General features: G+C 52.3%; 1 protein-coding gene and 1 pseudogene across 1 annotated transcript in view; one reads left to right on the top strand and one right to left on the bottom strand.

Moving 5' to 3' along the window:
• Positions 1 to 13,907, top strand: part of LOC137618716 (zinc finger protein OZF-like) — a 912,062-nt gene that overhangs the window by 824,075 nt on the left and 74,080 nt on the right. The gene's annotated exons all lie outside the window — the stretch shown is intronic.
• Positions 1 to 13,907, bottom strand: part of LOC137618715 (zinc finger protein 83 pseudogene) — a 637,840-nt pseudogene that overhangs the window by 580,634 nt on the left and 43,299 nt on the right.

Below are 13,907 nucleotides of genomic sequence, written 5' to 3'. Positions count from 1 at the left end.
CCTTCAAAGGAGAAGAATCCCGTTTAGACTTCTTCCGCCGTCGACCAAACCTTTCCCACTGGGAGGCAAACCACTACCTACACTCACTACACTTCTTATCTATGTCACTCCATTGCCCCCTACAAGCCAGACACAAAAGGTGGGGATCGGTATCCTCAGTGGACATAAATACTCTGCAGGAGCGGTCCTCAGACCCAGGGCAGGTACGCATGGCTGGCAGGGAAGGCACACACAAACTGAAAAGAAAAAGCAAAAAAGTGATTAGTAATGGCTGTCCAAATTGGTGAGGAAGAAGAGCAGTAACACCCATTCTTCATCAGAGCCAAAAGCAAAGCAAAGTACAGTCACAGGTGTGTAGTTGAGAGAGGAAGTTACTAACACCCCCATCCCTCCACTAACTAGCAGTATGGTTGGTTAACCCTCGCTAAATTCTAATGGCTCGTCCTTTCAGCTTTGCCGAAGGTAATACCCCTATAAATCCCCTAAAAATAGCGTTGGTTTGTATTCCAGTTACGGAACCATTGTCATTTGTTCCAGTGCAGCATACAAACCTTCTGTTCTTTACATAGGGGACTCACCTTAAGGTGGGTTGAGAACCTCAAACCAACTGGCTGGCTCCTGTCCCAGGATGACCTCATGTGCTTCATAGGAGCTCCTCAAGAGGCAGCCTGACACCTCATTTTCCTCGTAGGATGACAGCCTGGGCATTCAGTGCTGGAAGGAGTAAAAGACTTCAATGGGAGGTAAATAGATAAGTACACAGTGGGGGTGAGCCCATTCATAATCTAGACATTGCCCGACTCCACCTTGTTTGAAGAAAGGGGACATAAAATAAATATGACAAATTTTTAAGTAATTTGAATTTTTCCTAATTATATAAATCTTGAGCTCTTTATTAGGGATATAATTTGCGGGAGGCTGGAGGACTAGCCATAAGACTTTTAGCTAGGTGTAACTACCTCACCACTAGTTAGCGGAGGTGGAGGGGTAGCCTGCTACCCCGCTCACACACACCTGTGTTGTCTCGTCACTTTTGATTGCAAGCAGGACTTACAAGGGTACAAGTAATGGTGGACCAAAGAGATTAAGGTTTGTATCGTTAGGAAAAATGCAAATTACTTTCAAATTTGTCATTTGTTCTGACAATAAATACAAATCCTTTTGCTCTTTATTAGGGAAGAATCACCCTTTAGGAGGGTGGAAGTCCAAACCAACTGGCTGGTGTTTGACCCAGGGTTTTTCCACGTACATGCTCCGCATGTAACAGGGAGAAACCCTGATACCTCACTAAAATCTGTGCAAAACCTGGTTAGCTTCCTGAGCAATCTGTGTGATTGTGTGAGACAAGCAGTGTGATTAGTCTAGGTAAGATTTCTCAGAAACATAGGACTCTTTGAATCAACCATAGACGTTACCCAATCCCACCTCGCCAGGGGGTATGGGGATGCAACAAGCATTATTTCTATGTTTGGTTACACAAGGAAATGGTTTTACCTGCAGATAGACGAGGCAAACTTGCAGAGGACCGTAGGTGCTGTTCCCCAAGAGGAGGAAAATGAAAGAGACAAAGAGCCAGTCATTCTTAACATTCATCCCAGACTAATCCTGGGTAACCTTTGCCCTTAACCATCTGCTGCTTGTTCTTCAAGGAGCCTGAGGTATTTAAACCACTTGTTGTGCAGCCACCACAGGGCCAATGGAGAACGTCTCCAGTTCATGTAGGTCACGTTTTACAGGAAGTGGGCGGTGAAGGTATTCTGACACTTCCACATGCCCGCTTATAAAACCTGCACCACAGAGTAGTTCTTCTTGAACGTTAGGGACATACTGATGCCCCTAACGTCATGAGCTCTGGTTTGTCTCGTCTGTGGAGGAGGATCGTGATTCAGGGCCAGGTCAGTGACCCTCTGAATCCAAGCAGAGATGGTGTTTTTGGTGATCTTGCTCTTAACCTTCTCTGTGCTGAAACTCGGGGACGAGCTGCTGATGTTCTCTTGAGAGAGTACCTCAAACTCCTCACTGGACAAAGTAACAGTTAATCTTGATCATCGGTTACGTTATGAAGACTCCCAATCCAGAAGGGCCTAAATCTGGGAGTAGCGTAGCCGATAAACTCAGGGATGAAGCCAAATATTACCTCCCCCATCCCCTTGAATGGGAGACAGTGTATGAAAGACTGTGAAATTCGCTAACTCTCTTGGCCGAGGCCAATACAAATAGGAAAACTGTCTTCAGAGTCAAGTGGGTATCTGAGTCCTGGTGTAATGGTTTCTAAGGGGCACACTTCAGGGACCAAAAGACAAGAACCACAATCCATGAAGGTTGTATAACTTACGACTGAGGGCAGATAAGCTCGAAACTCTGTATGAGGAGAGAAAATTCCAACGAAGAGGAAATATTAACTACTTTCAGCCTTACTGAGAAGTAGCCTTTCAGGGATACTACGGCTTTGTGAATGATGTTCACATGTGGTTGTCTGAGTAAATCGTGAAGTTGAGGGAACTCTCTTGGAACCTTCGTCAGGATATGAAGAAGGTCCAGGAACCATTTGGTGTGATGACATAGCGGAGCTATGAGGGTCATTGACAGGTTCTTAGATGATCTGGTCTTGTTGAGAACCCTTCTCATCAGACAGAACAGGGGAAAGGCGTAAACGTCGATGTTGTCTCACCGTTGCTGGAATGCATTTTTCCAGAAAGCCTGAAGAACCAGAACTGGAGAGCAGTAGAGAGGGAGCCTATTGTTCAGGGATGTCGCAAACAGATCCACAGTTGGAGAACCTCACAAAGTTAGGACTGTTGGCTACTAGATGATTCAAAGACCACTCGGAGCCCATCATCCGAGTCACTCTGCTTAGATTGTCTGCAAGCACATTCCTCTAGCCTGGAATGAAGCAGGCTGACAGGAACAATGAGTTGTCTTCTGCCCATCTTAGCATCTCCACTGCTAGATGGCAAAGGTGCTGCCTTGCTTGTTCACCTAAGCCACGACCGTAGTGTTGTCAGTCATCAACACCACAGAATGACCAGCCAGTAAATGATGGAACTTCTGTATGCCATTAGAATTTTAACGAGGGTTTACTACCCCACTGCTAGTTAGAGGGGGGGGGGGGTAGGGAGGGTAGCTTGCTAACCTTCCCCCCTCACACACACCTGTGCTTGAACTCACTTTGCTTGGAGGTAGGACTTCAAGGGGGACAGGGCTGGCGGGCAAGTTTCGTTAAATAGCTAAGGTTTGTATAGTTAGGAAAAATACAAATTATCTACAAATTTGTCATTTGCTCCGTAACTGAAATACAAAACACGCTATTTAATAGGGGTGACTCACCCATTAGGAAGGGTGAGCGTCCCAGCCAGTACTGGCTTTTGGCTTTGCCCGGGGGCTCGTTATTTGATTGTGCAAGCACCCAAGAAATAAGGAGTCCCTGCACCTCGCTAGAACCTTGCTACGCAAGGATTGCGGCCTACACAAGATGTGTGTGAAGGTATGAAGAAGTGTGACTCGTCCTAGGAAGTTGTTCTGAAGTTCTTTAGATGGAAACTTGTAGACTAGGACTTTCCAAATACCACCTCGTCAGGGTATGGGGACGTGACAGTATTAACTTAATACTAGGAACACAAGGGAGCATGGTTTACCTGCAGTGGTTTGAGGTCAGCTATGCAGAGAACCCAGGATGCTGCTTTCCCCATGAGAGGGGAGGATGAAGAAAAGAATAAGGGCCAGACAAACCTTTTCATTCATGCAGACTAAGACCGGGTAACAATCCCCTCAACCTTCTGCTACTTGTCCACTAAGGAACCCGAGGTACTAAACCAGCTGTTGTGCAGCCACCACAGGGCCGATAGGGAACGTATCGAGCCTCCTGTGGGTCACGTCTTGCAGGTAGTGGGCTGTGAAGGTTGTTCGACGCTTCCACACCCCAGCCTGAAGAACCTGCGTCACTGAGAAATTCTTCTTGAAGGCCAGGGATGTAGCTACGCCCCTGGCATTATGTGCTCTAGGGCGACGTGACGGAGGAGGGTCTGGATTCAGGGACAGATGGATCACCCTACGAATCCATGCCAAAATGGTATTCTTGGTGACCCTCCTCTTAGTCTTCCGAGTGCTAACAAACAATGCTTGCACTTGAGGACGGACTGCAGCCGGTCTTTTGAGATATAGCCTCAGACTCCTTACTGGGCACAGTAGGAGATGGTCTGGGTCATCTGTTACAGAACGAAGACTCAAAATCTGGAAGGAGTCGAACCGAGGTTCCGGCACCCTCGGATTCTGAGTCTTGGCAATAAACTCAATGACGAATTTGAACGTTACCTCCTCCCTTCCCCTTGAATGGGCGATGTCATATGAGAGACCATGAAGTTCACTGACTCGCTTGGCCGATGCCAAAGCTAGTAGGAACACCGTCTTCCAAGTTAGGTGGCGATCTGAAGCCTGGCATAATGGTTCATAGGGAGGTCTCTAAAGAGACCTGAGAACTCGAACCACGTTCCATGGAGGAGGTCTCACTTCCGACTGAGGGAAAGTTCTAGCCAGGAAGAAATATCCATTCCTTTGAGCCTGAAGGCTAGACTTAAGGCTGAGCGATAGCCTTTCACCGCCGAGACTGAAAGGCGCATTTCTTCCCGCAAATACACGAGGAACTCCGCTATTGAGCTATTGTTGGAATAGTGGCATTGAGTGGAGAGATACCCCTTTCACGACACCAACAACAGAAGACTTTCCACTTTGCCTGGTAGACAGATGCGGATGATTTTCACAGATGTCCAGACATCCTAATCGCTACTTGTTGCGAAAATCCTTTCTCAGCGAGGAGATGCTGGATAATCTCCGGGCGTGAAGTCATAGCGAAGCTACGGCTTTGTGGAAGATGTTGGCATGTGGTTGTCTGAGTAGATCGTGTTGTGGAGGAAGCTCTCTCGGAAGTTCTGTTAGGAGTTGCAGAAGGTCCGGAAACCATTCCGCGTGATGCCATAGCGGAGATATGAGGGTCATTGAAAGATTGACCGATATTCTGGTCTTGTTGAGCACCCTCCTCATCAGACAGAACGGGGGAAAGGAGTACACGTCGATGTTGTCCCACCGTTGTTGAAAGGCATCTTGCCAGAGCGCCTTGGGATCCGGGACTGGGGAGCAGTATAATGGAAGCTTGAATTCAATGCTGTCGCAAACAGATCCACAGTCGGGGAACCCCACAAAGTCAGGACTTTGTTGGCTACTAGACGATCCAAAGACCACTCGGTACTCACTATCTGAGACGCTCTGCTCAGATTGTTGGCGAGCACATTCCTCTTGCCTGGAATGAAGCGTGCCGATAGTGGAATCGAGTGGACTTCGGTCCATCTCAGTATCATCACCACCACAGAGTGACCCGCCAGGTATTGTTGGAAATGCTGAAGGACCAAGAAAACGGCCTTCATCTCTAGAAGATTTATATGGAAGCACTTTTCTGATTCTGACCACAGGCTCTGAGGTCCTGTGGTGTAGAACGTGGGCCCCCCACCCTTGCTTTGAAGCGTCTGACAACAGCATCAAATCCGGGAGGAGGACGAGAAGATCCACTCCTCTTCGTAGGTTCTCCTCTGTCACCCACCACTGGAGGTCCGTCCATTCCGCAGGTCCCATAGGGATCATGACGTCCGGGAAATTGCAACCTTGATTTTACCGAGACTTGAGTCGCCACTGGAGGGATCTTATCCTGAGGCAACCGTTGGGAACTAGACGAGCCAAAGATGAGAGGTGACCGAGGAGACGTAACCACGATTGGGCTGGAAGCTCTTCTCGTCTGAGAAAAGGGCTTGCGACCTTCCTCAGCCTTGCTATCCTATCGTCTGATGGTAAGGCTTTGTGGAGATTGGTGTCTATAATCATGCCTAGGTATACCAGTCTTTGAGTGGGAAGCAGAGAGGACTTCTCGAGATTTACCATGATCCCCAGATCCTGGCAAAGTCCCAGAAGTTTGTCTCGGTGTCGAAGAAGGGATTACTCAGAGTCTGCTAGGATCAGCCAGTCGTCCAGATAACAGAGGAGACGGATGCTGATCCTGTGTGCGCACAACGATATTAGGGTGAACACTCTGGTGAAAACCTGTGATGCTGTGGAGAGACCGAAACACAGCACCTTGAACTGGTACTCCTTGTTGTCTAGGCTGAATCTTAAGTACTTCATTGAAGACGGATGGATTGGGATCTGGAAGTACGCGTCCTTCAGATCCAGTGTGCACATGAAGTCTTGAGGTCTCACTGCAAGTCTGACCGTGTCTGCAGTCTCCATGCTGAACGGAGTTTGCTTGACAAACTTGTTCAAATCCGAGAGGTCGATGATTGGTTTCCAGCCTCCAGACGCCTTCTTTACAAGAAAGAGTCGACTGAAGAAGCCTGGGGACCCGTCGAGGACCTCCAGGAGAACGCCCTTCTTCAACATGGTCTGGACTTCTGCCCGAAGGGCCTGCCCCCTTGCTGATCCCATGGCAAGGGAGCTCAATGACACTGGATTCGTCATCAGGGAAGGTAGAGATGTTGTGAACGAGACGCGATATCTCTGACTGATTACGGAAATCATCCAGGAATCGGCCCTGAGTTGCTGCCACCTGTCTACGCAAATTTGAAGGCATCCCCCCACTGGTGGACATGCAGGGGGATTGCCAATCCTAGCGTTTGCGGCCTCGGCTGCTCCCTCTAGGATTCTTCCCTCCCCTGGAGGGCTTCTTGCCTTCCTGTCATTAGACACCACTGTCTTCGCTGCCGTTGTCGGTTTCGTGGTCTTGTTAGGACGGGGCTGCTGGGGGCTTATAGGGCTTGGATGTCAAAGCCCTATGTAGGAGGGAGTCTAGGTGGGACTTCCTCCACCTCTCAGCGGCATGCTCCACGTCCTTAGGCTCAAATAGGTTCGTTCCCATCACGGAAGAATATCTGAGCAGGTTTTCTCGGTGCTAGGGACCTTCTGATGGAACCTCTCAGACACCGCATCCCGACGTTTCAGGATGGTATTTGCCCACAAGTTCGAGACTTGGTGGGCCAAAAACTCGATCGTGCGAGTGCCTGAGAGTAAAAAGGTCTCCATAGCTTTCCTGGTACGTTCATTGGATAAATCCTCCGAACGTATCAGGATACCTAAGGTCCCTAACCAGATATCGAACCCGCATGGCACACTTCGCAACCTTCTCCTGATCAAGGATCTCAGTCGCCGAGAATGAGACCTGCCGGCTAAACAAGGCTCCTCTAAGATCTCAAAGTACCTCCTCAGCTGTACACGAGGAGGTGGGAGAAGCTTGTTGCCGGCACTGGATCGGCTGGAGGAGGCTAGCTCAGAGAGCTGGACTGCGATCTTGTCCCTGGGACTCCCCTTGTAAGCTCTTCCAAAGAATGGTGAAGGGGAAGAGCTAAACAAGGCTCCTCTAAGATCTCAAAGTACCTCCTCAGCTGTACACGAGGAGGTGGGAGAAGTTTGTTGCCGGCACTGGATCGGCTGGAGGAGGCTAGCTCAGAGAGCTGGACTGCGATCTTGTCCCTGGTACTCTTAACCCCCTGAGACCAGGGCAGAGCCGCACTGGCCTTAGAGGGTTTTTGAGTCCCAAACAATCGGTCCAAGACCGTGTCTTTGCCCTCTCGAGGAGGAATCTCTGGGTCAGCAAACCCATTGAGAGTCCTCATAAGGGTCAGAACCTGCCAAAATGCATGTTCTGACTCCTGCAGCTCTCCTCCGGAAGGACTAGCAGCGAAGTCTTCTGTCCCCAAAGGCTCTTCTTGGGGAGACTCGCGGACATTCTCCGAGTGACTGGCTGGGTCCGGTCTAAGTCTTGACGAGGACTTTGGTACTGTCTTGGAGTCCTTCGACTCCCTCCTGGGAGGGATGCAGGACTCCAACAACGACGGAGGTAGGCTCTTCTCCGCCCCTACACGAGAAGACTTTTCAGCGCGAGGTGGGGTTTCCCTCATTGGTGCGATGGGGGAATGTCTCACCTCACGTGACTCCCCTGAGGACGAGAAATCCTCGTCCGAAGGGGAGGGGGAAGAAGTCTGGGGGGGGGAGGGGGCCTGCCTCGAAGGCTTACGAGGAGACAGCTTAGTCCTCGGAGCAGTCACCAAGTCCGAAACTCCTCTTTTTCCCTTCAGGGGAGTAGACGCAGCCAAGGATTTGTGGCCCAATTCAGAGAGAACAGGCTTGAAAGCCTGCGTAACAGCTCTGATTAGTGCCCCAAACCAAGGCTGCTGGCTGACGGCTGCGCTGTCAGACACTCCCTATGGAGGGACAGGGATCGACCGATCCCTGGGAGGAGTTTCCAAAGGGGGGTTCGCCTGAAACGAAAAAGAAGACAAAGAAGAAATGCCCCTGGACCTTTCTAGAACCTTCCCCCCTACAACGAGCACGCTGTTCTGCGCTTGCGGGGGGAGGGAATGCGGCGATGGCGACCTTGCCGCGCGTTGTCCTGCAGCCTCCCGCGTGGGAGGGTATTGACGATCACGCTAGCGATAGCACTCACGCAATGGGGAATACCCGGGTTCGCGCGCGGGAGACTGCTGATGCCCGCGCGCGAATGAGCGATGGCGCATAGGAGCGTGCCCAGGAGACATTGGAGAGTGCGCGGGAGCAGATTGCGCGCTCGCGCGCGAGGCTGAATGTTCGCGCGCGCGCAGGTTCAGGATGAAGAGCCCGTGCGCTCTAGAAGATGTCGTTGGGCGCGCGCAGGAGAGATATCTCTTGCGCGCGGGCGCGCAGGTGGAACCTGCGTACGTTGGCGCACCTCTTTTGGGCGCACATCAAGCTGGCGATGCATCACTGCTGTGGGAGATGGGCGTGGGCACACAGGGCACCCGCATCCTCGTGGGTGCGTGTAGGCGACTAGTGCGACTGCGCGCTGGCGAGGGATAGCACGCATGTGAAAGCAGACGGCGCGTTGGCAAACGCTGGCGAGTAGGAGAAGTCTTAAACTTCCCTACAGCACCCAGATCCGAAGATCGTGGGCGCACAAGAGATCGTTGGCGCGCAGGTGAGCACTGGCGCGCAGGAGAGCGCTGACACGGTGAGTGCTGGCACGCAGGAGAACGTTGGGGCGCAGTAGGTTGAGAGCGCGCAGTAGGTTGTGGGCACACAGTGGCGCGCTGGCGAGCAGGTGAGCGCTGGCGTGCTTTATCAAGAACCTCGGCAGCAGGTGAGCACTGGCGTGCAGGTGAGCACTGGCGCGCTTTATCAGGAACCTCAGCAGCAGGTGAGCACTGGCGCGCAGGTGAGCGCTGGCGCGCTTTATCAGGAACCTCAGCAGCAGGTGCGCACTGGCGCGCAGGTGAGCGCCGGCGCGCTATATCAGCAACAGGTTTAGTTGGCGCCCAAAGCGCATCACCAGCCAGGAACCGTGACGGCTGGTCAGCAGGTCTGACGGATGGAAGGTCGGCATGCCCTTTGTAAGGACAACCGTCCACCGAAGGAGATCACGAACGATCTGCAGAGAGGTCCAGGGTCGTAGCAGGAACAGTCGGAGATCGATGACGAGGCTCCTCTGCGGCGGACTGCACTGATGATGATGGACCGAAGAGGCGCCTCCTCACCGACTTATAAGGTGAAGGAAGGCCTCTCTGGCGAAGAAGAAGGCGAGCCTTACGACGTATGCACCCTCTGGGGGCCGTTGGGTCAGCAAGCTGACCATCAGCAGTCCTCGGAAGAGGAATCTCTATGAGTGAACTCCCCCGAGGGAGAGAATCACCGGCAGTAGAGACTGTTGGACTTAGTTCCCCCCTCGTAGGTTGAGCAGGAACAGGAGAAACTAAGCCTTCAGCTACTGCGGGTTGAGAAGTTGCAGAGGTATTAGGAGATACCGCACTGGATACCTCTGACACCACAATGTCAACGATAGACAGAGGATCAACCTCTGCCAAAGTCGGCGATTGCTTGACAGCGGCACCCAACCGGATGATGTCAAACAAGGCTTCCTTGGAGGGCGAGCCCTCGAGCCCCAAGGAAGACCAAAGCTGGAATAAATCAGTTACATCGACATTAACATTTAAATCCTCACCCAGGGGAAGAGGTGGAGCTGCCTCGCTAGGGGAGGCAACGCCATCTCTCGAACCCCGAGATCAGGAAACAGAACCACAGTCTACGCTACCACTCAACGGTCTCTCGAAAGAAACCAATCGAGTGGGAGCTTCGGAGGAGGTTTGGGCAACGGAAGAAGAGCCCTTAGGATTTTCTCCTTTCAAAGAAATCTTCGAAGGAGAAATATCCCGCCTGGACTTCTTCCGTCGCCGAGAAAACCTCTCCCACTGGGAGGTAGACCACTCCCTACACTCACCACACTTATTACTACTATCACACCGTTGGCCCCCACAGTATGGACAAAGGGTGTGAGGGTCCGTCTCGACCGCCGACATAAATGTACCACAAGGTTGGTCGGGTAATCCAGGACATTTGCGCATGTTCGCAGATGCAAACTTCACACTCAAACCTGTAGGAGAGAAAGCAAGAAGACATTAATGGCTGTCAGAGAGGGGAGGGTGAGAGCGGACACATCCGACTACCAACCGAGCCGAGAGCAAAGTGAGCTCAAGCACGTCAGCGGGGAGTAGTAAATCCTCGTTAAAATTCTAATGGCTCGTCATTTCAGCTACGCCGAAAGTAATAACCTCTATTAAATAGCGTGGTTTGTATGTCAGTTACAGAACAAACACCTTTTCACTAAACAAAAACAATAAAGTGAAATACCCAGAGATTTGGGCAAAAGGTAAGTCAAGAATGAACTGGGCACTGGGCACCACCCCTTGATTTTATACTGGGCAAGGGGACCCAGCTACAACCTTAGAATTTCTCATCTTTTCTCGAATTTACCGTCCCTCTCTTGGATGTGCTAGGTAAAGTATTTTAAATAAAGAAGAACCGCCTGCTTTTCTTTTTTTTTTTTTTTTTTTTGGCAGGATGTTTCTTTATTTCAAGTTATTCGTACATTATGAACATTAGGAGAGGAAGTAAAAATAATGACATGACAAAATCAGAGATAATTCTTATTTTTTCTAACGATACAAACCTTTAGCTATTTACAGGGAAGATAAGAGGGAAGCAATAATCTAGCTGGGTCCCCTTGCCCAGTATAAAATCAAGTAGTGGTGCCCAGTGCCCAGTTCATCCTTGATTGTTTACCTTTTACTCAGATTTATGATTATTCCACTGTTTTATCTTTTTGTGTAGTGAACGTTGGAGTGTGGTCGGCATTCGAACACTAGGTGGTCTGCGTGCTATATCTGGCCACAGTCTGCAAACCCCTGCAACACTGATATGCTGGGGAGCGGGGACACGCTGGGGAGCACTGACGCGCTGGAGAGCGCTGGTACGCAGGAGAGTGCTGCTGCGCAGGAGAGATCTGGCGTGCTGAAGAACACTGGAGAGTTGGAGGTTGCTGGCATGCAGGAGAGTGCCGGAGACCGCTGGCACGTAGGAGAGTGCTGGCGAGCTGGAGAGCACTGAGGTTCAGGTGAGTGCTGTCGTATTGGCGAGCGCTGGCATGCTGGAAAACGCTGATGCGTTGGAGAAAGTGGACCTGCTGAGGAGCACTGACACGCTGGAGAGTCCTGGCGTGCAGGACAGTTCTGGTGAGATGGAAAGTGCTGGCATGTAGGACAGTGCTGGTGAGCTGGAGAGCGCTGGAAAGCTGGAGAGCGCTGGCAAGCCGGAGAGCGCAGGAAAGCTGGAGAGCGCTAGCGAGCTAATAAAGTGCTGACGTGCTGGTGAGTGCTGTCTTGCGGGGGAGCATTGGCGTGCTGGCGAGAGCTGACGTTTTGATGAGTGCTGTCCTATTGGCGAGCGCTGGCATGCTGGCGAGCTGGCAAACGCTGATGCGCTGGAGATTGGACGTACTGAGGAGCGCTGACACACTGGAGAACACTGGCGCCCAGGACAGTGCTGGCGAGCTGGAGAGTGCTGGGAAGCAGGAGAGCGCAGGCAAGCTGGAGATCGTTGGCGCACAGGAAACAACTAGCAAGCAACAGAGCGCTGACGTGCTGGTGAGTGCTATCATGCTGGAGAGAGCTGACACACTGGTACACTGGAGAGCGCTGGTGCGCAAGAGAGTACTGGCGCACTGGAGAACACTCGTGAGAAAAAGAGTGCTAGATCGAAGCCAGCAAGTGAGCAGGAGAAAGCAGGTGCTCAGGAGAGTATTGGTGAGTTAGAGAGCACTGACACACAGGAGAGCGCTGCAGAGCCGGAGAGAGCTAAAGAGCGCTGGCGCATAAGAGAGTGCAAGCAAGCTGGAGAGCACTGACATACTGGTAAGTGCTGTGGTACTGGTGAGCACTAGAGAGCTGGCTAACACTGATATGCTGGAGGGCCTGAATGCGCTGGGGAGCGCTAACGCGTTGGAGAGCACTGCCGATCTAAAGGGTTCTGGCACACAAGAGAGCGCAGCCGAGCTGGAGAGCGCTGGAGAGCTAAATAGCTCTGGCGCGCAGAGGAGCACTGGTGAAATGGTGCGAAGGAAAGCGCTGGTGCGCAAGAGAGCACTGCTGAGCGGGAGAGCGATGGCGTATAATAGAGTGCTGGCGAGCTGGAGAGCGCTGCCGCACAAGAGAGTGCTGTCGCCCTAGCGAGCGCTGGCATATGCTGATGCGCTGGAGAGCGCTGGTAAAATGACGAGCACTGGCGCACAGGAGAGGGCTAGCCGCGCTGAAGAGCGCTTGTGCACAGAAAAGAGCTAGCGCGAAGGAGAGCGCTGCCGAGCGGTAGAGAGCTGGGGGTACATGAAAGTGCTCGCGAGCCGGATAACGGTGACAAGCAAGAGATTCCTGACGAGTTGGAAAATGCTGGCACACAGGGGAGCGCAGGCACGCAATACAGTGCTGTCGTCCTGGCAAGCTCTGGCAGGCTGGTATATGCTGATGCGCTGGAGAGCGTTGGCACAATAAAGAGTGCTGGAGTGCAGGAGAGGGCTGGCACGCAGGTTAGCACTCCCGAGACGGAGAGCGCCGGTGCACAAGAGAGTGCTGGCGAGCACTGGCGTGCAGGAGTGCACTAGCGAGCTGGAAAGCGCTGGCGAAATGGAGAGCGCTGACATGACAGTGGGTGATGTCAAGCTCACAAACGCATATAAGCTATTGAGTGTGGACACGCTGGGGAGCGTTGACACATTGGAGATTACTGGCAAGCTGGAGAGCCCTCACACGTAGGAGAGCACTGCCGAGCTGGAGTGCTGGCAAGCTGCATAGTGTTGGCGTGTACGAGAGCGCTAGAAACCTGGAGATCGCTCGTGAGCTGGAGAGCACTAGAAACCTGGAGATCGCTGGTGGGCTGGAGAGCACTGGTGAGCTAGATTGCGCTAACATGCTAGAGAGTGCTGTTGTGCTGACGAGCACTTGTGTTCTGGCCAGCTGGCAACAGCTCATGCGCTGGGTAACGTGGAATTGCTGGAAAGTGTTGGGGCGCAGGAAAGCGCTAGCAAACAGGATAACGCTGATGTGCTGGCAAGCGCTGGCATGCTGGCAAACGCTGATGCAGTGGCAAGCGATTCCGCGCTGGGGAGCGCTGGGTAGATGGCACTGGCGCGCAGGAGAACAGAGGCGAGTTGGAGGGCCCTGACGTGCTGGTGAGTGCTGTGGTGCTGGCAAGCACTGGAGAGCTGGCTAACACTGATGTGCTGGAGTGCGTGTACATGCTGCGGACAGCTGACACGCTGGGGACCACTAATGCGTTGGAGAGCTGGATAACAATGATGTACTGGAGGGCGTGGAGGCTCTGGGTAGCGCTAACGGGTTGGAGAGCACTGCCGATCCACTGGGTTCTGGGGCTCAGGAGAGTGCTGGCAAGACGGGGAGAGCTGGCGCGCAAGAGAGCACTGGCCGGCTGGAGAGCTGACAAACGCTGATGCGCTGGCCAGCATGGAAGCACTGACACCCTAGAGAGTGCTGACGCGCTGGAAAGAGCTAGTGTGC

The sequence above is a fragment of the Palaemon carinicauda genome, chromosome 25, assembly GCF_036898095.1.
Source record: "Palaemon carinicauda isolate YSFRI2023 chromosome 25, ASM3689809v2, whole genome shotgun sequence".
Classification (NCBI taxonomy): domain Eukaryota; kingdom Metazoa; phylum Arthropoda; class Malacostraca; order Decapoda; family Palaemonidae; genus Palaemon; species Palaemon carinicauda.
Note: the sequence above shows the minus strand (reverse complement) of the source record. Positions and strands in the feature narration are given on the sequence as shown.